We start from the raw sequence: 24,343 nt of genomic DNA, 5'->3' as shown, positions 1-24,343 counted from the left end.
CGATACTCTCCAAGCTTCTGCCTCCTATCCATTTCTGTTATTTCTTTCCACCCTCTAGTCTGTCCTGTGTTCGTTTCATCTGCTCTCACGATTCAGTATCCATGTAAATAACTCTCACATCTTTATCTCAACCCTACAATATGCTGCCAGGCTCCTGGTCCATATTTCTCTCTGGCTCTTGGAAACATCTACTGGACTTGTCCCTGGGACCTTAATGCAAATGTGTATAAACTAAATTCACCATTTCTTTCCTGTTCTCTTAAACTTGTATTTCTTTTTGACATCTTTATATTTGTGAAAAAAACCCCACCATTTTTGTAGTGACCATACTACCAAACTTCAGTACCATCTTAAACAATTTTCTCTCTTTTTTTATCCGTATCTTCAAATCTTATAATATTTTCTGACCCATTCATGCTTTAATTTTTACTTTTACTGTCTCTACCCTGGCTTATACCTTATTAACTTATATTTGAATTCTAGCTAACAAGACTGTATAAGTAGTTTTGTTCTCTATTTTTATCTCTTTTCTACTGGTTTGGGACATGCCAAAAACTCCTCATAGTCTTAGTTTTATAAAATCACCCAAAAGTTGTGTACTCTCTGCTCTGGAAGTGTCAGTATCTCCTCACACTATAACAAATTTTAGGGTTCTTGGTTTGATAGTCACAATGCTCTAGTCTTCACTGCCTGTCCTATGATACCTACTCCATATCCAGTATCATGATTAAATGATTATATTATTTAAAAAACTATGCCAGAAGAGGGCTTTAAAATTTCCAAAGCAATTTCTCTACTTCCAAGTTTCCCAGCTTAGAGGCACTTTATAATGCCAAATAGATGAATGAAACATATTAATGCTGCATTCTTCTTTTACATCCTGAATTTTTTCAGGAGAGGAAAAATGATGTGCTTCAATTGAACTTGGGACTATTCTTCCTATGGATAGATTCCATGGAAACCAGAAGGCCTTAGAAATATATCGAATTTTAGCTATGTAAGGATCAAATGAAAGGGGCTGCAAGTGCCACCATGTATTCTTAACTTTTTTCCTTAGAAATAAGATTTTTCCAACTTAGTTGCCCTAAAGCCTGGAATTTCATGAGTGAAAATTGATTTAATGAATTTTTCATCCCTTTCAAAGGGAGGAGCAGAGAGGCAGACTGTGTGTTCTGTTCCACGGGGACTGCAGTGGTAGGGAGGAGATGGGAGGGAAGGGAAGAGCCTCACTTATCAGGAAAGCAGTCTGCTCACTTTACCTGCAGTGCATTCTCTCCAGTTGTTTGTATGTTTCACTCCATCACTGACTTGTAAAGTCTTTGTTTCAATGTTCCCATGCTCAATGAGGACTACTTTGGTCATCTTACTTAAAATTGGAATCTTTTTCCTTTGAATACTCCTGGCTTCCCTTTCCGTGCTCTTTTTCCTACCCCCTCCCAATAATACTACCCACCTCCTAAAATTCTTTGTAGTTTTCTTGTTTATTAGGGTCACTGTTTCCACTAATATTGAAGCTCTATGAGGACAGGTGTCAATGAATGTTTCATTACAATGGTACTGAGAATGTTATCTGAAAGTACTTTTGTATTAGGAATTAATAGGTGCTCAGTAATTGTATTTGATTTAGGGAAAAATTGACTTACTGAATAAGTAACTTTTGTCATGCCTGGTACATGCTAAGAACTATGCTAGAAAAGGAATCTATAGTACAAAACACAGAATTGTTTCTTCTCTTCTCCTAGTTTACAATATAGCCAAACAAAACAAAATGCCAAAATTACACTGAGTGCTTTGCTTTGATAACATGAAGCTGCACAAGGGATGGTGTTTTAGAGGTAAGTGAGGGCTTCCCTGAATAAATGATGACTAAGCTGAGATCTGGGGATGATCAGGATGAGCTGGCCAAGAAACGAATGACAGAAGAAAGAGGTGTTCTCCAGGCAGGACTTCTAATGTTACCAGTCAGGGAGCTGCAGGAAGTCAAATGGGTAGGCAGCAGGAAGCAGAAGGAAGGCTACTGAGAGAAGGCAGGGAAGAGGCTGGAGAGACCTTTTTAAGCTGCTTTGTGGTTTTCATCTTTTCTAAAGATCAGTGGACTCTCAGTACACTTTCCATGATGCCATGTAAAAGAGTGTGTTTCAGAGTGTGAATATCTTCCAGTTCACTGCTCTTCTGTGGACTAGAAAAATACTTTGTAAAGAAATATGCCTTCAGTCAAAGTATCGTAGGTGCAATGTCACGTTCTTATTTTTTTGTATTTGTGGTTGTGAAACAGTCACACTTCAGATCATGGTGTGTTTGGTTTGGTGTTAGACAACAGCTACTTGTTTAAGTAATATTCTGACTTTGCTTAGAACAGCTTTTTGTATTATTCATATATTTATTCATACACTTTAGGTATACAATATGTTTACATTTATCATTGGGTGCTTGTACCTGAACATGATGTATCTTGGTTCTTATTTTTTCCCGTGTTACCTGTGCACCCTTCACCCCCACCATCCTTCCCTATTTACATAGATTTTGTTTCCATTTTTTTTTCTTTTCTCATAATTTTTCCTTTCCCTTCTTCCCTTTCCCCTTCCCCTCCCCCCACCCCTACACCTTTGGACCTTTTCCTATTTCAAATTATCAATTATTCATTTTAATCATTTTCATCCTTATTTACAGCTTTTTAAAAAATGATTGTCAAAGCATCCTAAAACTATGGCAGTGTGTAAGTATAGGCGATATTATTTAAATGCTTCCTTTTAGAGTTCCATAGATTTTATTTGTATAAGACATAGGCTAGCTGCTTTGACAAATTGCCATCTATTGCAACTGAAATACTTAGGTACAAAATAAAGTTTAAAAGGCTCATATTTTTATGTATTTAGCTAGTAGAACTCAGTTATAACTTCTTACTTCACTGAAGAAAAATTGTTCCATATAAGAGAAACACATCCTCTTCAAATAGAATGTGCAGAAATAGCATCTGAAGATTTATTACAGAAATGGCACACAATTAAAATAAGCATGTTCTCCAGGAAAAACGTCCCAGCAGGCCTTAAAACCCTGACTCTACTTTTGGATTTGTCAGATCTGGCATACATACCAAGAATCTAAAATATTTTAGCATCATGTAATCTTTTATTTTAGTAATCATGATAGGAGAAATCAAAGGACACTGGGGACAGTGTGATTCAAAACCTGGCTCAACTTGAGGCAGGATGCATGGTGTCACTGACCCAGCCTAACCCACATGCTGCCATCATGACCAGTTGTGCCTGTCTATCCTGGACATATCAGCCATGCCTTTGTGCTGCTCTTCCCTGGGAGCTTGGCTTGTTCACTTGGGGTGGCTCTTAATAGGGCAGCAGCTTGTGAGCATTTCAAAGTGGCATGTTTGGCTGTTGCTGTTCTCTGAGTCTCAGGGAATCTTGGAATCGTCTGTTTTCCATATACTCCAGAACCAAAACCAAAATCAAAACCATTCCCACCAGCATTTCAATTAATTAGGAAATCAAAAAGACCCTAATCTCCCTGAAAGATCAACTTGCAAAGATTTTTAAAAACTCTATATAAAAGTCAGGTTTCAGAAGCATTAAGGAGTATTGCTTCTCAGCCTTTTGGCTAAGATCAAGTGTAGTAGCAGAAGCATTAAGGACATTTATGATCATAACAGTTTTCAATCTGTGGGCAATTTGATATTTTACCTTCAGCTGAACTTTCATATCTAGTATTTTGTGTACATCATTTCAAAGAGGGACACAGAGAGGGTTGAGAGTAGAGAAACTAGGTGGATAAAGTAACCTAACCAAAGAGCAGGAGCGGGCTAGCTGAGACCTGGCCTGGCTTAGGTTGAATCTCAGCTCCACTAGCTACTATCTGGCTGACTTCAAATAGCTCATCACTGCCATTTCCCATGAAGTTTTAGAGAGGATTTGTTAGATAATGAACATAAAACATGTAACAACAAACTGCAGAATATGTATTCTCTCCAGAGGAAGGAAATTATGGAGAAATAAGTGTCCAAAACTTACTGACACATAACTTTTCATGTAGCTGAAGGGTCAGATTTATGGCAGTAATTACCAGTGACATAGTTATGAACATGTAAGTTAAGTTACAGATTACCTTCTATAAAACTCATTAATTCTCATCATAAGAATAATAAAGCTCTAGTCCCATAGCCCAATCTAGATATTTATGAAAAGAAAATGGAAGCCCAGGACTTCAAGTATAATAGTATCAAGGAAAAAAAATACCCAACACAAGCTATGAAAGAATTTTATAGGGGGAAAATGACAGCAAATATTCTGGCCCATTATTTTAAGAATAAACTGTGTTATAGTAGAATTATATCTTGTGATATTAAGAAATGATTGTATTATGTTTGATATATTTTTATAATACTGCTAAGTGGTTAAGATTTGAATACACAAGAAATCTTTATCTTGAAAATATCTTGTGAACCAACCATTACATTTGTAGATTAAGAGTGTATTATATTTTATATTTCTCCGTGACAATGGCAGCGTCCTATAGGTTATTTTAAATAATAACTTCTCTCAAGAACCATAGTAAATTTCAACTCTTCTAGTAATTTTGGTGGGCTTGCGAATTAACCTGAGTGTATTATTGTTATATTTTTTAATGAACTTTTCTTATTATGAGATGGACTTTATTTTTCTGTGAAATACATTTCTCACAAAGAACTTTTCTTCTCCTCATACTGGATGTCGAGCAAACTGAGTGAGCTTGCATGGTTAGGGAAAGCTAATACAAACCTATGGAGATATGCACACATGAACATTCAGAAGAAAATAACTGTCTTGTTTCAATCTGTTTCTCATACTAACTACCACAGAGCAAATAATGATGCTAAAATTATATTTTAGTATATCCATTTTTAGCATCAACTTTATTCCTGAAATAGGGTAAAAACTGGTTAAGAAGAAAGGTTGATTGTGAGGATATTTGTATATTTACCTAATCAGATATCTAAATCTTATATATTTCTCTTGTTACATAGAAATGTTCGATCTTTTTAGGTCTGTGTTACTATATATAGCTATGAAGAAAATATATCTGTAAAAGATGGTATTACCGTATACCCTTCTTTCCCCAAGGCAGTACTGATTTATGCCTATATCTTGGCATTTTATCTGGTTTGACATTTATCTAGTATTATTTTTATTACCATTCATTCATGTGATATTAAGGTTGGTTCTTATCATGGTCTCATTCAGAGGTGTGAGATCAGGTGCAATGAACAGATCTTTTCTCTGTGCTTAAATCTGAGAAGACAGTTAATGATAAATTGCCTCTTTTTTCCCCCAGCTAATTCTAGTAGCAAGGTGACTAAAATGTCCCCTTCAATAGCAGCATGCTATCTTATAAAACAACCCCCTTTTGGACCTGAGCAGAAGGCAAGAACGAGGGGCTCTGGTCTTAGGTGGTGTGGAAGTTCTTCATGCTGGTGTCCCTGCTGGCCATGTGACTTTCCAGATAAGTGGGGTAAGGCCCCTGTGTGCAAGATGTGCAAAGCCAGGAGGCCACCAGTGTGCAGGGTTAGTGGGAACCACAGTGGATTTTAGATTAGGTAAAATCTGTCTACTTTCTGCTTAGGTATAGATGAAATACATGTGGAAAACAGAGGTTGGGGAGTCTTTCTGTAGGGCACATAAGGCTTAATCTGAATGCTCCTGCTATAGTGATTTTTGTCAGTTCGTTTATCACATGAATCTCTACCTAAGTATTTGTTTTACCCACCTGGTCTAACCAGAGACTGCTTTGACAATCTGAATGGTTCATGGTAACAGCCATTATTTGGTCTATTTTTTATGGAAGGCAAGTGAAATAAAACTTTTATTTTGGGGAGGAGGTTATATTTATTGAAGCTTAAAGCTGTGATTTCTCTTCAGTTTTCAAAAGAATGAGGTTCAATTTGTCATTATGCAGTAAGGAAATCCAAAAACCTAAGGTTCGGCTTAAGTTATGTATTTTATGATAATACTTAAAAAGATTTTAAAATCAAACCTGTTTGACACCAGTTGAGACTTAAAGTTTAAAAGTGTAGTTGGACAAAATTCCCATTGCAATGGGAAATACACAAAATAACTTTGATGTTTACTGTTCATTTGGAGGGTAGCAGGGATGAGTGACCGCATGAAAACCAGAGAAAATCTGCTAAGGGAACCTCAGAAGCTAGTGCAGAAACTGAAGTTCTGTTAAGAAGACGGGATATGGCAAAGATGATTTAACATGTGCAGCTGCACAAAATACTCTTCCATCTCTCTGTACACTGTCTGCCATTTTGAGTTAATGGCTGTTTTCCTGAATTAATCTCGCTCATTTATTTCAATTTTTCTTGTGTGAAAAGTGAAGCAAGAGCTAATAATGTGTTAGTTCTGTTTGCAGAACAATTTTGTAAACATTCAGTGGTGCTAGTCTTACGTCAGTGTTATTAGCTCCATTAAATAGGAAAATCAATTAAGCAAATTCCAATAATATTTTGGTTATTTTTATCCCATTTAAGGAATAAAGGGAAAGGTTTGGAAAAGAATTCTGTTAAATGTCAAACATTGGATGCTATTGTAAATACTCTTGTACATTTGGTAAAAAATTCAAACATAATGATAAGATTATTTGTTTTTGCCATCAAACAATTACTACACATTGGTGGAGGACTGAATCATCAAAAAAAATGATCTTACTAACTGGGCGTGGTGGCAAATGCTTGTAATCCCAATACTCAGGAGGACTCCAATTTTAAAGCAGGGGGCAGGGGTGTTCATAAGACCCTATCTCAAAATAAAAATACAAAGGGCTGGGGATGTTGCTCGGTGATCTCTCAATTCAATTCCCAGTACTGCCTCCCCCGAAAAAAAAGAAATTAAGAAGTCTTTGGAGCAAAATTTAATTGGAATTGGTGATGGTGAGCATATAATTCCTCATATCTCCAAATAAATTGCTAAGATACCAGTTATATTATTCTACCAATTGTTATAGAAATTATAATTTTCAAAACTTATAAATTCTTTGTCTATAAGATAAAAAATAACTGATATTCAACATTAACTGACGTTGAATAAATAACACCTCAAATAACAAAAATCAACACTTTGGCATGGAAGTACATGCTTTCTCTTTGCTATCCATAAGTCATAATTTTTAGTGTATTGAAATTATTTTAGAAAAGCATGCAGATAGTAAGAAAGTGAGGTTGATTTCTTTATTAACATGAGACTCTCTGAACAAATTAATCCATAGAAATAGTTAAGATTAATATGAAAAGGTCAGCTTGGTTTACAAAAACCTAGCAAATACTAAATGTGGTAAATACTGAGAAGTTAGAACTCTAATTCTAATTGAATTTAGCAAGACCAGTGAACTTCTGCCTTAGAGGAAACTGAGAATATTATTTTCTAACTGCCCCACTGCATGCCAGAGACTGTTTAGGTACTGTCTCATTAAGTCTTCATGATTGCTCTTTGAGATGGTTTAAAATGATCTTTTTATTTTTATATATTTTTTATTTTTTATTTTTTTGGTACCAGAGGTCGAACTCAGGACCTTCTGCTTGCAAGGCAGGGGGTGGCATCACAGAGCTAAATCCCCAGCCCCAAAATGATCTTTTTAGATGAAGACAGAAGAGGTTGGAAGTCAACAAGTAATTTGTTGAGGGTCATTTCTCATGCATAGGATTGGAAACCAGAGGAGCTTGATAACAGAGCTTCCCTCTTCACACTGCTCTCTCCGCCTCTGTGTAGTCAGAATTATACCAGGATTGTCCAAGAAAGCTTTTTAACCAGAGTGGTTCTCTATTCAGCTTTTATTTGGTTTATGTTTTCTTCTGGAAATGAGTTTCAAAGGGAAGTTATATTTTGGGGAAATTAAATTCACAAAAGCATGGAATTATACTTCTACTCAGTAGTTGTAACTTCTGCCCATTTCAAGGAGTATCAGAAAATATCCTCAGAAGGCTGACACCTCAGTTTAAGTCATGACTAATATGAGGCACTGAAAGTTGAGATTGTGAAGTGACATTTCCCCAAAATTTGTGATAGTAACAGCTCTTTCACTGTGGAAATTTGCCAACCAGAAAAAATCTACATGGGAATCTGTGTAAAGTTTTGTGCTAAGGAGAGATTGAAATTAACATTAATTGCTGGGTAATTAAATGAAGATTCTTCTGCAGGGCAAAAATTGGGGGAAAGTCATCCAGGCTAAAAAGCCTGAGAAGGGAAACAGTGTGATACCGACCAGTCTTCTTTAAATGTGCCACTTACCAGAATTATCTGGTGCACACACAATAGTACATATTCATGGGCCTCGCTGAAAACCATAGCATCTGAGTTCCTGACAGCTGTGTGTGCGGCTAAGATCTTCCAAGGTGATTCTTTGATAGCTGGGATTAGGAAGGACTAGGCTAGCATTCTTCACACAAAAAGAAGCTACTGAGCTTTGAGTAGTAGGGAAAAAATTGCAGTGAGAAAACGATTGACTCATGTGTGCAGACTGGGAGTGGAAAGGCTGGAAAATTACTGCAGAACTTCATGATGGAGTATGTCAGCATTATAAAGAAGTTCTTGAATGGTGGGTAAAATACATCAAATATAAGCCATTATCAAAACCTAAAAAATGCATTAAATGTTTACAGAAGACCGTGAAGGAGTCTTACCGCATAATGTGTAGACCCTGTGCCTATGAACTTGAAGTCTGTGTGAAATGTGGAAAGAAAGAAGACATTGTTATTCCATTTAATAAAGAACCAGAAAAGACTGAAAATACTGAAAATAATCAAAGATCCAATCATAGAAGAAGCTGCAAAAGGAATGAAGAAAGTGATGATGACTTAGATTCTGATAATGATTTAGATGACACAGGTGAAAATCAAATGGATTAATGTACATTAAAAGTCAGTCTAGGAATGTGAAATTCTGATCACTTTTTGCCTTTGACAGTGTCACACAAAAATACTGTTAAATCCCAATGAAGAAGTCAGAAAAAGCTATAGAAAATAGGCAAAAGTCACATATGAACAATGAATTAGGCATGATATTTACATAATTGTAAAACTTTTATCTAGAGTTGTCTTAAAATTTTAAGTTGCATATACTAAGATACCTGCCAAAAAGCAGATAAAATCACGGTGTCATGCTGCAGTTCATGGGAATTATTTAGAAGAATGTATTACTTAATACAAAATTTAATAAGATTCAGAATCCGTGCTTGTATAGGAACTATCTAAGCCAAGTGTGAAGGCACATGCCTGTAATCCCAGCACTCGGGAGGTTGAGGCAGGAGGATTGCTACAAGTTCAAAGTCAGCCTGGGCTACATAGTGAGTTCAAGGCCAGCCTGAACTACACAGCAAGACCCTGTCTCCAAAAAAACAAATACAAAAATTATCTAATGTAAAACTAAGAGACATGATTTTAATTAGTCCATGGAAAGTACCTTTTTCATGATTGATCCTCAAATACAAAATGATCCACTTGACCAAAGCCCCCTTACTTAATGTTTACTTCTTACAAAGCAAAAAGTTTATTCTTTAAAAATAATGTTTATCAAATGTATAGCAATTTTTCTCAGGCTTTATGTTTTTCCTCTTGTGAAATATACATCCAAAAATGCATAGAATTTATATGGATAGTTTAATAAGTAATTATAAAGGAAATGCATAACATGTACACGTGGAGGAAGAAACCGCCAGCCCCAGAAGCTCCCTGCGAGGCTCTCCATCGTCACTGGTTCAGCCTTCTTCCCTAGTCTGCCCTGTGCCGAATTTTGATGAGTATTTTCTTTATTATCTAGTACCCAAACTACTCCAAAACAGTATCCGTTAGCTTTGGCTGATTTTTAACCCTTTCCTATTCTTTTATTTTGAAAAATCTCAAACCTGAAGGAAAGTTGCAAAGAAGTAAAATGAACCTTCACCTCAATTCCAATTGTTAGCATTTTGTCATGTTTTCTTTATAGCCCTTTAGATGGATATTTTATATGCTGAACTCTTTAAAGCACTGATTTTGAAATTTATATGAACAGACTTATAATATGTATATTATTTTGTCTCTTCATTTTTATAAAGTTTGGGAGATTGATCCATTTTTTTATAAAAGCCATATTTATTAAAAAAAACCAAAACAAACAATTGAGCCCCTTAAGATTTTGGATGCGTTTGTGTGCACAGGCTTTGGGTATTTAGCACCAGAGAGACTTTCCACAGTGGATAGCTCTTGATGCTTCTTGTATAGATCAAGTGAGGTAGCCCTGATTTAGCCACAGTGTAGAGGCATGTTCCCTGTGACCTCTAGAGAGAGGGCTTGGTCACCAGCAAAGGGCAAGAGGCTAATTTTTGCTTTTGTAAATACAAGAAACACTGGAAACACATCTATAAATTATTTAATGCCAATCCACTTGTAATCAGGCATTTTCAGCTTGTTGGTCATAATTATTTTGTTTAATAAAACCATAATAATTCCAGATTTTAGTTAATTCTCACATTTTATACTAGGAATATCAGAAAAGAATGAATGTAGAGGACCAGGGATTTAGCTCAGTGGTTCTGCCACCTGCCTCAAAAGCACAAGGTCCCAAGTTCAATCCCCAGTGCCAAAAAAAAAAAAAAAAATTGAATGTACAGAGAGTGAGCAATTTTAATGACTCCATCTCTAAAATGATGCTCATCCTCTTCCTCGCCCCCCCCCATGTGTCAGTGTCCCTTTACAATTTCTAGTCAGTTTCTACTGTTATGTCATGTGCTGTCATGGATATATACTGTCCTACCTAGTAACTGGCTTTCTGTAATTTCCTCCCTTTGTTACCCAGGGAACCACTGCTATCCATCACGATAAACAACAAATATTTATTGAGCACCTGCTATGTGTAGGCTATTACACTAGGTGTAAAAATAGGCCTCAGTCATATTGCTTGTAGAAAGCAGACTTTGATCCAGTTTGGGTAGTGGGCACTCACCAAGACCAAGTGGCAAGTGCCTAAGGAACAAGCAGATGGTCTAGGCAGTTGCTGTGTGAAATAGCTGGGGCTCAAGTTGAGTCTTGAAGGAAGAGTTATGACTTTACCTCATAGAAATGAAAAGGAGATTGAGACACTAGCCAAGTCCCAGAGGCAAGGAAAGCTGTGGTATCTCTGTGAAACAGTGAGTGGGGGAGGAAGGAAGATGGGCGGGTTGTTTCTCTTAAGGAAAGGTTCTGAACTAGACGGTTACAATGGGCCTCACAGCTCTTGCTCTGTATTTTGATGCAGGGAGTTTTAGGTGGAAAACAATAATAATTTATGAATGTGATTGGATTAGCTTTCTTTAGTTATCTACCATTTTCTTTGGCATCTGTCTTATTAGCAACTAGTGTAAAGTTTAAAAGACATGGAAAACAATGACTGGATAGATTTGAATTCAAATCACCAACAAAGGCAGGGAGTTCAACAATGTTTCTCCTAGTTCCAATGTCATAGAACCAGAGACTTTTAAGGACTCTTCAGAATATTATCCAACCTGATTCATTTTTTTCTTCTGAATTTATCTAAGTAACAGAAAGTTATCAGCAATCATTCCTACAGTATAAATCAGTTAGCTTCCATTTTTCAAAAGCTCTTTCCTCAGGACTATGCAATATCAGAAAGCTTTATTCTTTTTAAATTGCCAAAAGGCAGCTACTTTGAAAGAAATGGACTCATTTTTATTTATAAACTTCAACCTTGATCTGTAAATTGATGGACAGAAGCGGGAGGAGTTTTGCAGTGAGATTCAGGATCCTGCTTCTCCTGTAGACTCTGCCTTCTGCTGGCCTTCGGTAAGCTAAGCCCCATCGCCTCTCACTATATAGCCAAAAAGAGGGTTATAGTAGAAGAGAATTTAAGTACTGTGAGTCTTTATCTTCTCTGAATTTAATATTTTCTGTGTCAAAAATGCTACTTGCCAGAAAGGAGAACTGTATCATAACTGAGTACAAGTTTGAGACTGAAGATTTATGCTTTTGGTAAATGTATTCTGAGGTGGTTGGTTATTCCATTGATATTCAAGTATTTCCTAAATAAGCAGTTAGAGTTGGCATTAGTGAATGGGGCATCAGTAAGTAGCTCTGAAGTGTCTGAAGAAAGTGATTTTGCCTTCTTTTGCTGACTCTAGGCAAATTCAGCAAGAAAGAAAAAATCTGCAGCGATGGTTTTGACTAGAACTTGGCATTGTGCTTTAAGTCTGTCCACAAAGATGCCCATTCATGATCAATGAATGCTTATTAAATTAGATGAATTGGTAGATCTCAGAGGGAATTTCACTGCCCAAATATAAAAGCACTACCCTTCCTTAGAAATTCTCATGTATAGTGATGGGTCATAGCTTCCTGCAGTGAACTTAATTTTATTTTACTCTCATATATTCTAGTCATCTTCCATGGATCATACTGTGTGGCTTTTGAGAAAATCTTGGATCATTTCCTTTAAGGAAAAGTTTTGTGGCCACTTTCTGTTCTTAAATCCTAACACTTATCGGCATCTTTATTTTCTGTGTGATACAGTATTACCTTGGGTGAGTTAAAATATATTAACATTGCTATCTCAGATATCAACTGTGAAGCAAGAGGTCCCTGTTCTGAAAAGGAGAAAGGTGAAGTTTAAACAGAGAGATATTGGAGAAGCCATTTGTAATCAAAATATAGAGTCCAAATGCCCTGGGGCTGTGATGGCAAACCTTTTAGAGCTTTCAGTGATAACAAATAGCCCACTGTGGAACAAGTGTCAGGTCACCACCACTGACGAGGAGGGAAAATATGTTCATAGACATTGTGGAGAAAATAGTTATTCCTAGAGGATTTGTATTATATTTTATTTGTGTTCAAATATGTGAAAGCAAAATCCACAGTAGATGTTTAAGAAAATGGCAGATCATGGGTAATTATGGAAGGCACATATAATAAGGGGAATGTACTAGTTAAGATACAAGATTAGGTTGAGTAATGGAAGATTCAGAGTGGCTTAAATAAGAAGATCATTTCAGTCCCACATCTGAGTTTGACTGGATCATCCCAGGGTCCTCTATTTCACTGAAGACATGGGCTTGTTTGAGCTTGTTGGTCTACCACCCTCAAGATGGCTTCCATCTGGTGGTTCAAGATGGCTGTTCCAGTTCTGGTCAGACAGACATTTCAGTCATCAGCAAGAAGAAAAAGAAGCAGGTAAGCTCTTTCACATTAGGGGTATAATTCAAAAGTTGTAGTATCATTTCAACTATACTTACTTGGCTGAAGCATACTCACATCCAGTGATAGATCTAAGATATGTAGTCTTTAGCTTATTGACCATGTGTCCAGCTAAAAATTGTTAGCATCTTAAAAGACAAAAACTCCACTTTCTGTCACAGTAGATAAAATTGAACACTTAACTATTTATACTAATAATGATGGAAACTATAATAGCAACACAAATTTCTTTTTATTGAACTTTGCCTGCTTTATTATACCTGTATTATATGTAAACTTACAGTAACTTACCAGCTTAGCAGTTATCTTACAAAAGAAAATTGAGTCTCCAAGAAGATAATAAATTTGCCCAAAGACACACTGTGAGTAGTTAGTACCTCTGAAATTGTAGATATACTCTCTGATTCCCAGGGGCCTCTCAAGACCAAGGTAAAGAAGCTGCATTTTGCTTTATGGATGTCAGTAGCTGTATTGAATAAGACAGTAAAAATTGGATCAAAGATGTGTTTTGGGCTCAAGATGAATTTTAATGTGGAGCAAGAAAAGACAGGAGATAGCTTAGAAGATGAGTGTGTAGGACCACAGGGCTTCCGAGCAGATTGAAGAGTGAAGACAATCACAGGACAAATGGAGCCGGTGGGTGTCACTGCAGAACCATGGAGTGGCCCTCTGGAAGGCACAAAACACACCTTTATTTGAAGAGATATTTAATATGAAGTGAAAATAGGTGTAAAATTTGCTAGCTAAATGGTGAAAAGGATAAAAGTAAGATCTAAGGTTGTGGTTCTTAACCCAGGCTGATTTTGCCTCCCCAGAGAACATGCTTCAGTACCTGCAGAGTTGTTGGTTGTCACAGCTTGATAGGGAGGTGTTGTTGGTATTCAGTGGAGAAACACAGGTATGCTTCTAACCATCCCAAAGTACATGATGAGTCCCCATAATGAAGACGTATTTAGCTGGAAGTGTCAATGGTGATGAGGTGGAAAGCCCTTCCTGTAAGAAGGTAATGACTCTAGGGAGCAGCTTCCCCTCTGGTTGGGGAGCTGAGACAAAGGGCCATGCTGAAACTCAGAGCTCTGGGGAGGGTTGCTCCACAGCTGATCCAGAGGTTTTGGGGGTGAGATGTGATGATAAGACTGGTTCGGCAAAGTTTTTGAGAAACTGCAAACTGGATCCAGCTCATCAGAGAGAATTCAAATTGCACGTCAGTGTACAATTGAATGTACAGTGCAGGCAAAGAGGAATGAAAATCACTTTGAGGTTTAATGTGCAGTAGTACTAATACTGAGAGGAATATTTCCCAAATAGTTGATTTGGGAAAAAAAAAAGATGAGTTGAGTTTTCGAACACTGACCAGCAGCTGAGATCACCCAGCAGTAGGCTGACTGTGGAGGGCAGGAAGGGTGATACCCATCCATCGTCCACCCGGGGGCCAGCTCAGACTCCAAGTCCTGTGAGAAGATGAGGTCAGCAAGGGAGAAACTGCAGCGACAGGAACAGAGGGTTGAACAGGTAATTTTCAGAACTTCCCATTTAGAAACAGGGAATACACACTTGACATCAAGCCCTGATCTTGGAGGACTTGTTCAATTTTTGTTTAGCAACATTGCAGTTCTGACACTGATTATTCTGAAGCATCACAGCATATACTCACCAGGTTAATGCAACTCTTATCTGTGGGCTATTCTTGACAAAAAGCTTATTTTTTCATCATTTTATTTTTGATCGTGTTTCCTTTACACCAGAATGTAGGCATATACAAATTTCATGATCTTTATAATTATACTGCACCATTTCATTGTAAAATTTTATAAAGGTAAAGTTCCAATTGGAACTTGAGATAGCTTGAAACATATTTTTATAAGTCAGATTGTTACAAAAATGTTATGAGAATAGATGCTGGTAAATCTATTTAGGCACTGACTTTCAGACTGTAAGTGAAATGTGATTTTATGGTGTTTTACTCCTACTGAGGTCCAGAGGAAACTCTAAAGGGACAAGGCTGCTGGTGTCACCAGTTAAGTCCAGTTTACTTCACAGAAGGGAAGACCCAGGGGCAGAATGGTTAGGGTGTCAGGCCTCCACACCAGTAAGTAGGTTTGATAATAAAAGGAAGTCCTTTTCTAATCCTAGTGTTGGTAATATGATCACTACGTATCAATTGAGATGTGATGTGATGTTCCTTTATACAACTGTGCACTTTATACCAGGGTTGTGAAAATCTATTCTATTCAGTGAAATCCTTTTACTTAATCCTTAAAATATCTGCACTGAAGTACTGGACCTGTCATTTTTTATGTTCCTCCCTGCTGAAGCTGATGAGCCACACACAAGGGAGCCTCCCAGGAAGGAGTGGAAAATACTTGGGACATCTCGGGAAGGGTGTGTCTGGCAGGGAGGTTTCAGAGGGACAAGTCTCCCAAGCTGTGTGCCAGCACTGGCTTCTCCTTGGATAGTGACAGAGATGGAAGGGTGCAGATTATTTTCAGATTATTGCTCCCAGCTTCCGGGTCAACGAGCCACACCTCCCAGTGTAGAGGAGGCTTCCAGGTCAATGTACCACAGCTCCTAATGCAGAGTAGGAGGCTTCCAGGCCAACCTACCACCACTCCCAGCAGAGAAGAGGTGAGCCGCGTGGGCGCCAACAGCATCTCACTTGTTCCCCATCTCTGGCTCATTTTCCTTACTACCTTGCTATGAGATGACCATGGAAAACCTCTTGTAGCAAGGAACTGAGTGCAGTCTCCAGCCAAGAGCCAGGAAGGAACTGAGGCCCTGAATCCTGTGGGCAGCCCTGTGAAGGGGCTCAGGAGCAGACCTCCTCCAAACTGAACCATAGATGACTGTGGCCTGGCCAGTAGCCTGATGGCAGCTTATGAGAGACCCAGAGTTTGAGGACCTAGCTAAACTGCATGCATATTTCTGAATCATAGCAATGATGAGGCAGTAAATGGCTATTGTTCTAAAGCACTAAATTTGGGAGTGATTTTTCAGACAGCAATAAATAGCTAATACAATGCTATTGTAAACTGATTTAGGTACCACGTACAACAGCCAGTCCAAGTGTGGTAGCTGTGACCTTTAGAGTGAGATGCACTGATGGCCTTGCAGTGCATTTGTAGAAAGATGGTGGTGTGAAAGTGGAGGGGGAGAGGGAGGGAAGGAGATAGCATTTTCCAAGAAATCACAAACTAAGCAGAAACTAAAAATAGAAATAGAGCCAAATGCCAACTATTTTGTGACATGTGATCATCTCTCCTCTCCATAGTCCCAAAATATTTCACTTGTGCCAAGATTATAGCAGTAACATGGCTGATCATGTGTTGTGCAGTTGTCCCCTTCTCCTTGAGCCTGTCCTCAAAGTCAGGGGCCAGCCTTCATGATCTGACTCCATCACACTGTCAGACACTATGTTTGCAAATGATGAGCATGAGAATAGCTTGTAAGTATTCTCTCCATTAAAAAAAGTTATTATGAAAAACAGAAAAAAAAAGGTTATTATGCAAAGAAAAAGAAGCAGGATCCAACAATATCCTGCATACAAGAAAGACACTTAATTCAAAAAGAAACTCATAGACTGAAAGTTAAAGAGTGGAAAACAATACTCCATGCAACAGAAACCGGAAAAAAAGCAGGAGTAGGTATGCTCTTTGCAGACCAAGTGGATTTCAGACTCACACTGATTAAGAGAGACAAAGAAGGACACTACATCCTTGTAAAGGGAACAATCCAAGAGGAAGAGATGACAAACATAAATATCTATGCATCAAACACTAGTGCACCCAACTATATAAAACAAATACTAATAGACATGAAAAATCATATAAGCACTAATAGAATAGTAGTGGGGAACCTCAATGTCCCATTGTCACAGATAGATCAACTAGATAAAAAACAAGTAACAAAATACTAGAACTCAAACTCTTGAACAAATGAACTTAACAGACATTTACAGAGTGTTCCACCCCACAAAATCAGAATACACATTCTTTTCCACTGCACATGGGTCATTCTCCAAAATAGACCACATACTCCCTCATAGAACATATTTAGGTAAGTGCAAAGGAATTGCAGTTATCCCCTGTATATTATCAGACCATAGTGTGATGACATTGGAGATCAATAGCAAAAGAAACCACAAAAATTTCATAAACACATGTAGACTGAACACACTTCTGAATAACCAAAGGGTCAAAGAGGAAATTAAAGAAATCAGACAGTTCCTTCAATTAAATGACAATGACAATACAACATCTGAATCTATGGGGCACAACAAAAGCAGTCTTATGAGGGAAATTCAGAGCAGTGAAAACTCATATTAGGAAAACAGAGTGAGCCTAATTAAATGACCTGATGCTGAACCTCAAGCTTCTAGGAAAATGAAAAGCAGGACAAACCCAAAGGTCATAGAAAGGAGGAAATTATAAAGATCAGGGCAGAAATCAATGCAATGGAGACTAAAAGAACAATACAAAAAAATCAATGAAGACAAGAGTTGGTTCTTCTAAAGAATAAACAAAATTGACAAACCCTTAGCCAACCTTGTCAGAAAAAGGAAAGAAAAGTCCCAAATCCATGCAATTAGGAATGAAAAGGATGAAATTACAACATATCCAGAAGAAATCCAAAGGATCATCAATACCTATTTTGAGAACCTATACGCCAATAAGAATGAAAACACAGAAGAAATGGACAGATTCCTAGATATGTATGAATTACCAAAGTTGAATGAAGAAGACTTAAAAATTCCAAACAACCCAATAGCAACCAATGAAATTGAAAACGTAATTAAAAACTTACCAACTAAGAAAAGTCAGGGTCCTGATGGCTTCACCACTGAATTCTAGGAGACATTTGGAGAAGTACTACTGCCACTACTCTTTAAACTCTTCAATGAAATTGAAAAGGAAGCAATACTCCCAAATTCATTCCTAGAAGCAAGCAACACCTTGATTCCCAAAGCAGAGAAAGACCCAACCAAAAAAGAGAACTATAGGCCAATCTCACTAATGAACATAGATGCAAAAATCCTTACTAAGATACTGACAAATAGAATGCAGAAGATCATCAAGAAGATCATACACCCTGATCAAGTGGGATTCATCCCAGGGATGCAGGGATGGTTCAACATATGCAAATCAATCAATGTAATACACTATATCAATAGAGCCAAGGACAAAAACCATATGATCATCTCAATAGATGCAGAAAAACCATTTGACAAAATCCAAGACATTTTTATGATAAAAATCCTACAACAAATTAGAATAGACAGTCCCTACCTCAATCTGATACAAGCCATCTATGAAACACCAACAGCCAATATCATACTAAATGGTCAAAACCTGAAATCCTTCACACTCAAATCAGGAACAAGACAAGGATGTCCACTATCACCACTCCCGTTCAATATAGTTTTGGAAACATTAGCCATGGCAATTAGACAAGAGAAAGAAAGAAAAGGAATAAAGATAGGAAATGAAGAAGTGAAATTGTCATTTGGAGATGACATGATACTCTATATAGAAGACCTCAAGAACTTCACCAAAAGTCTTCTAGACTTAATAACCATATTCAGTAAAGTAGCTGGATACAGGGTCAACACACAAAAATCAATAGCTTTGCTCTACACAAACAGACTCACTGAGAGAGAAATAGGGGAAACAATTTCTTTCACAGTAGCATCCAAAAAACTGAAATACCTAGGAATCATCCTAACGAAAGAAATCAAAGACCTCTTCTCTGAAAAGTATAGCACTCTGAAAAGAGAGATTGAAGATGACATCAGAAAATGGAAAGACACTGCCTGCTCCCAGGTAGGTAGGATCAACATAGTAAAAATGGCCATACTTCCAAAACTGCTATATAGATTTAATGCAATCCCAAATGAAATCCCAGCACCATACTTCATGGACCTTGAGAAAGCAATCCAAAAATTCATTTGGAATAAGAAGAGAACCAGAATAGCAAAAGCAATTCTAGGTAACAGAGACATGGCAGGGGGTATTACAACTCCCAACTTGAAACTATACTACAAAGCTACTGTGATAAAAACAGCATGGTACTGGCAAAGAAACAGACCTGAGGAACAGTGGAACAGATTAGAAGGTGCAGAAACACTTCCAGAGACACTCAGCCACCTCATCTTTGACAAAAGATCCAAACACCCTCACTAGAGGAATGATAGCCTCCTTAATAAATGGTGCTGGGAAAATTGGGTTTCAACTTGCCAAAAACTACAACTAGACCTATATCTCTCACCATGCACTAAACTAAAATCAAAATGGATTAAAGATCTAAATATTAAAATAGAAATGCTGAACTGGCTGGAACAGAGGTTAGGTAGAACTCTTAAAGACATTGGTGTAGGAAAAGATTTTATGAACAAAAACTCAGTTGCTGGTGAACTGGCACAAACATTCAACAAGTGGGATCTCTTTTTATTAAAAAGCTTCTGCACAACAAGAGAAACCACCAACAGTGTGAAAAGACAACCCACAATGTGGGAAAAAATTTTCACCAGTGGTCCCTCAGACAAAGGTCTACTATCTAGAATCTATAAAGAACTTAAAAAAATAAGACCTCCCAAATGTAAAGACCCAGTCCAAAAACGGGCATCTGAAATGAACAGACATTTCTCAGACAAAGAAATAGAAATGGCAAATAAACATATGAAAAGATGTTTAACATCACTGGTCATTTGAGAGATGCAAATGAAAACAACGCTGAGATTCCACCTCACCCCAGAAGGAATGGCTGCTATCAAGAAATCAACCAATAACAAATGCTGGTGGAGCTGTGGGGAAAGAGGAATACTGCTCCGCTGCTGGTGGGAGTATAGACTGGTGTAGCCACTGTGGAAATCAGTATGGAGATACCTCAAAGAACTTGGACTGGAAGTCCCATTTGACCCAGCTATTTTCTTGCTGGGTATCTTCCCCAAAGAATTAAAAGAATCATATCTCAGGGCCTAGGATTTAGCTCAGTGGTTTTGCCGCCTGCTGCACAAGCGCAAGGACCCAAGTTCGATCCCTGGTACCAAAAAAAAAAAAAAAAAAAAAAAGCATACCACAGTGATATATGTGCACCCATGTTCATAGCAGCACAGTTTGTAATAGCTAAAACTTGGAAACAGCCCAAGTGCCCATCAACTGGTGACTGGATAAAGAAAATGTGGTTTGGGGCCAGGGATTTAGCTCAGTGGTTTCGCCACCTGCTGTGCAAGCTCCAGGACCTGAGTTCGATCCCCGGTACCAAAAAAAAAAAAAAAGAAAAAATGTGGGGATTTTTTTATAAAATGGAGTATTACTCATCCATAATAAATGAGAAATGAGAGACATTTATTGCTAAATGGATGCACATTGAGGCAATACTCGTAAGTGAAATAAATAGGACACACATGTAAATATCAAAGTTTCTCTAGAGTGAGAAACTGAAAGTGTAAATAAGGACTAAATGGTATAATAGATAACGTGAAATAGGAAGAAAAGGGGCAAAGGGGAAGGGGTAGGGGAAAGAGAATGGAATTAATATGAGAAAATGAAAAAAAGGAAACAAAGTCTCTGTAAATAGGGAGGGATGGAGGGACTGAAGGGAGGGCAGGGGAAGGAGGAAAAAATAAGAACCAAGACAGTATGTAAAGGAGCAAATTTCCAATGATGAATGTCATTATAATTTATACCTAAAATGTACCTATAAAAGGATATACAGTTTAAAACAACAACAATAAATTTTTAGATTACTTTTCATATATTCAGAACTCAGATTAAATAGGGATTATTGATATATAGTTAGGCTATTAATTTTGTGTTTCCTATTTAAATAACGTGTGTTATATATATATCAGTCTTACATCATGGATAGAGTAGATGAGAGAATGTTTCTTATTTTGAAGCTTTTGGAAAGAAGGCTGACTTTGCCAGAATGAGGTTCATAGCTATGTCCTCAGAGGGAGAGTCTTATTTTCTGGGTTGCTTAGTTCCTCTTGTTCATGTGAACAGATGCTGGGTAGACCTAGGCAGATTTGCTCTTACCTCCTTGGCTGCCTGTGTCTTTTGATATAGCAAAGTATCGTGGAATGGTAATTTTCCAATTATTCTCCTCAGAACACTTTCTTCAAACATTTTAAAGAAGGAAATTCATATAAACATCTGATCATGGTGTTCTTGTTTTTAGAACAAGCAGAATGTACCTGCAGGAGGACCAGTGATTCTTCACCTTACCCTTGAAAATCACTGTTACTCAGCAGGCCAATTAATAAATATTTATCTACAATCACATTTACAGATATAGCCTTGCTGGTCTGGAGCATGGAGTCTAGACCAGGAAGCAGATGCTAAACACATATGTAGGCACACACGGAGGAAATGCCCTGAGGAAGAGAGTGAGAACTGAGCAAGAGAGTAACTGGCGCTTTGCCCGCTGTGGAGAGGCCTAGTGGTCAGAGAAGTCTTCTCTGAGGCAATGACATGTAAGCTGAGCCTGAAGGGATGCAGAAGAATAGGGCCCCTGGGGAGATGGGGTAGAGTGTTCCCGGCAGAGGTTTCACTATGTGCGAAGCACTACTGGGAGAAAACCTTACTGGTATGAAAACATCTGCCATCAGTCTAGCTTGGCCTCGGCTTCCCATTCTGTGCTTGCAGCTCATCAAGCTGCTTAGGGTCTGGTGCTTTTCTCGTGTCAGGTGGAATATGAGGCCGTTAATAACCCTGGCAGTCTTGTCCTCAGGATTAAAGACAATAATGTAAAGCACTTGTGCACCGTGGAAACTGTACTAGCAAGAGCAGCAGCAGCAACATCATTATTTTCATTTTCTAAGAAATCTTTTCATTTTCTTATTTAACTCTGGTATGTTCAATACTAGGCCAGGGGTTAGTGAGGATGGCATATTTGTGAAAGTTAGAATAAGAAATTCTTTGAACCTTTTGATAGCTCTAAGAATTGGCATGAACCAAAGTAATAGCAGTTCAACAACTTTGTCATGGCCACCATCTCTTCAGGAGTCAATTTTGATCACGGGGTCCAGTTTGGAAATGGATTCTTTCTTCAGGTTTCAACCCTTCTTTTTTCTCAAACTTATTATTTCTTTGACTCTTCCCTTGGTAAAACTGTGTCAAAATCAAAATCCACAAAGCTAAAAGAACACAAGGGTGCAGTTCTGTTGTTATGCTTCTGTGGGGAAACATGGTTTCAGAGGTGAAGGCTGTCTTTCCTGAGGTGCCAGCCCAGCTCTGTGCAGAAGGATCTCCGGGTGGAGTGGACACACTTAGGGGTCAGTACTGCTCTCAAGAGTGAGCTCTGTGTTCCAGGCTTTGTCCTCGGTCTTATAACAAAACCAATAGGATGGGAGAGGGAGGCAATGTCTCTGTCAATGCTCATTATATTGCACTTTTATTTTCTAAAAAAGAATGTCCAATTGAGAATTAAAATTTTTCATGCTCTTTCACAGTGAAGAGATGAATTTATTTCCAAAAATAATAAGAAAATTGGTTCAATATGTTTAATACATGACACTCCTAATTTTTAAGAGACATATTCTGACTTCATGAAAAATTGTATAGTGTAATAATCATATAATGTACTCCACCTTCTTAATGGTCAACCATTCTTGTCTCATTCTGAATATATTAATTTGACCACTGCTTGTCCAAGTTTTTTTGTTAACAAACAAAACAGAAACCTCAAAAGCTGTTATGATTATCCATCACTCCCATGTTACATTCATTTAGTAATTATTTGGTCAAATACTCACTGATGATTTATAATGCCCCAGGCTCTGAGTAGGATTCAAGTATAAAACATGAGGAAGATCCTTGTTATTCTGGTCTGTATCTTCAAAACCCAAGCAGTTTCCAGACAGGGTCTTTTGAAATGAAAAGGTCTTGTTTTCTCTGTAACTGTTAGTGTGCAACTTCTGCTATTGATAACATTTAGGTCAGTGTTCCAGTGGTGTTCAAAGTGCTGCCTTAGTTACTTTCTTGTCACTGAGACATAATACTAGACCCCCAGAACTTAAAGGAGAGGTTTATTTGGGCTCACAGGTGATAGAGGCTCCAAGGCCGAATAGCTGGTTAGAAGGATCTGGGTAGAGGAAAGCTGCTCTCATGGAGTCCAAGAAGCAGAGAGTCAGGAGGAGCTGGGGTGGGAGATAAACCCTTCCAGGCCATACCCACAGTGACCCACCTCTTTTGACAAGATGTGGCCTCCTAACAGCAAGTCAGGTACAAGTGTCCACCATCTAATCACCACCCAAAAGCCCACTGATGAGTACACAAGGCTCCTGGTGGACATTTGGATATAACCCTTAACATTCCACCCCAGGGACCCAAAATACTCATGTGCATCCCTTTATGTAAAGTTTATTTAGCCCTAAGTGTTGCCAAAGAACTAACAGTTTCAGCATTGCTGAAAAGTCCAACACTTAGCTTTTGAGCCCCTGTAAAAAGCAAAAAGAAAGTTAAACACTCCTAAAGTACAGTAACACAGGGTAAACATTCCCATTCTAAAAGAAAGGAATGGGGGATAGAAATCAATGGGACCAAAGCAAGACTGAAATCTAGCAGGGCAAACATCAAATCCTGTAGTTCCATATCTAGCACCAGGGAAAGCTGTGGCCAGATGTGAGCTACAAAGGGGCTGAGCAGTCCCACCCCTGTGGCATTACAGGTGGTTGTAGCTCTCATGGCTCCTCTCCTGGGCTAGCTTTGTTCACTCCTTTGGCTCTCCCTGGATATTCCACATTCCTGGATTCTCTTTCTGGGGTTTCTGCTTTACTTCTGGCTTCATTCTCATAGCTTCTGCCCTCTCAGGAGCACACAGCCTGGTCTCCCAGGCCTTTTGAAATTGGGATGGAAGCTTTCTTGACCCCACAACTCTTGCATTCTTCATGCCTGTAAATTCAGCACAACGGGTGATACCAAGGTCTGCTGCCAGCTTGAGCAATAGTCAGGCCCCCTTTAATTGCTGCTACAGGGGTGTCTGGATGGCAAATACTGTGAACCAAATTCCAGGGAACCAACTCCTTAGGTGACCATTCTCAAGCAGGGTGCCCTTGGGCTCTTTGCTCAAAGCAAAGTCTTTTACTTTTGTAACTTTAAGCTGTGAAAGGTGGGGCCTTCCTGATTTTTCACATGCTCTTAAGCC

The 24,343-nt window shown here is 38.1% G+C and overlaps 1 protein-coding gene and 1 pseudogene across 4 annotated transcripts in view; both read left to right on the top strand.

Annotated features, from left to right (window-relative positions):
• Positions 1 to 24,343, top strand: part of Adamtsl1 (ADAMTS like 1) — a 1,037,009-nt gene that overhangs the window by 132,100 nt on the left and 880,566 nt on the right. The window lies entirely within an intron of this gene.
• Positions 3,593 to 3,718, top strand: LOC147825900 (U2 spliceosomal RNA; annotated as a pseudogene).

The sequence above is a fragment of the Heterocephalus glaber genome, unplaced genomic scaffold (genome assembly GCF_053883595.1).
Source record: "Heterocephalus glaber isolate CG9 unplaced genomic scaffold, H.glaber_assembly_v1.0 deba00001481, whole genome shotgun sequence".
NCBI classification, from domain to species: domain Eukaryota; kingdom Metazoa; phylum Chordata; class Mammalia; order Rodentia; family Bathyergidae; genus Heterocephalus; species Heterocephalus glaber.
Note: the sequence above shows the minus strand (reverse complement) of the source record. Positions and strands in the feature narration are given on the sequence as shown.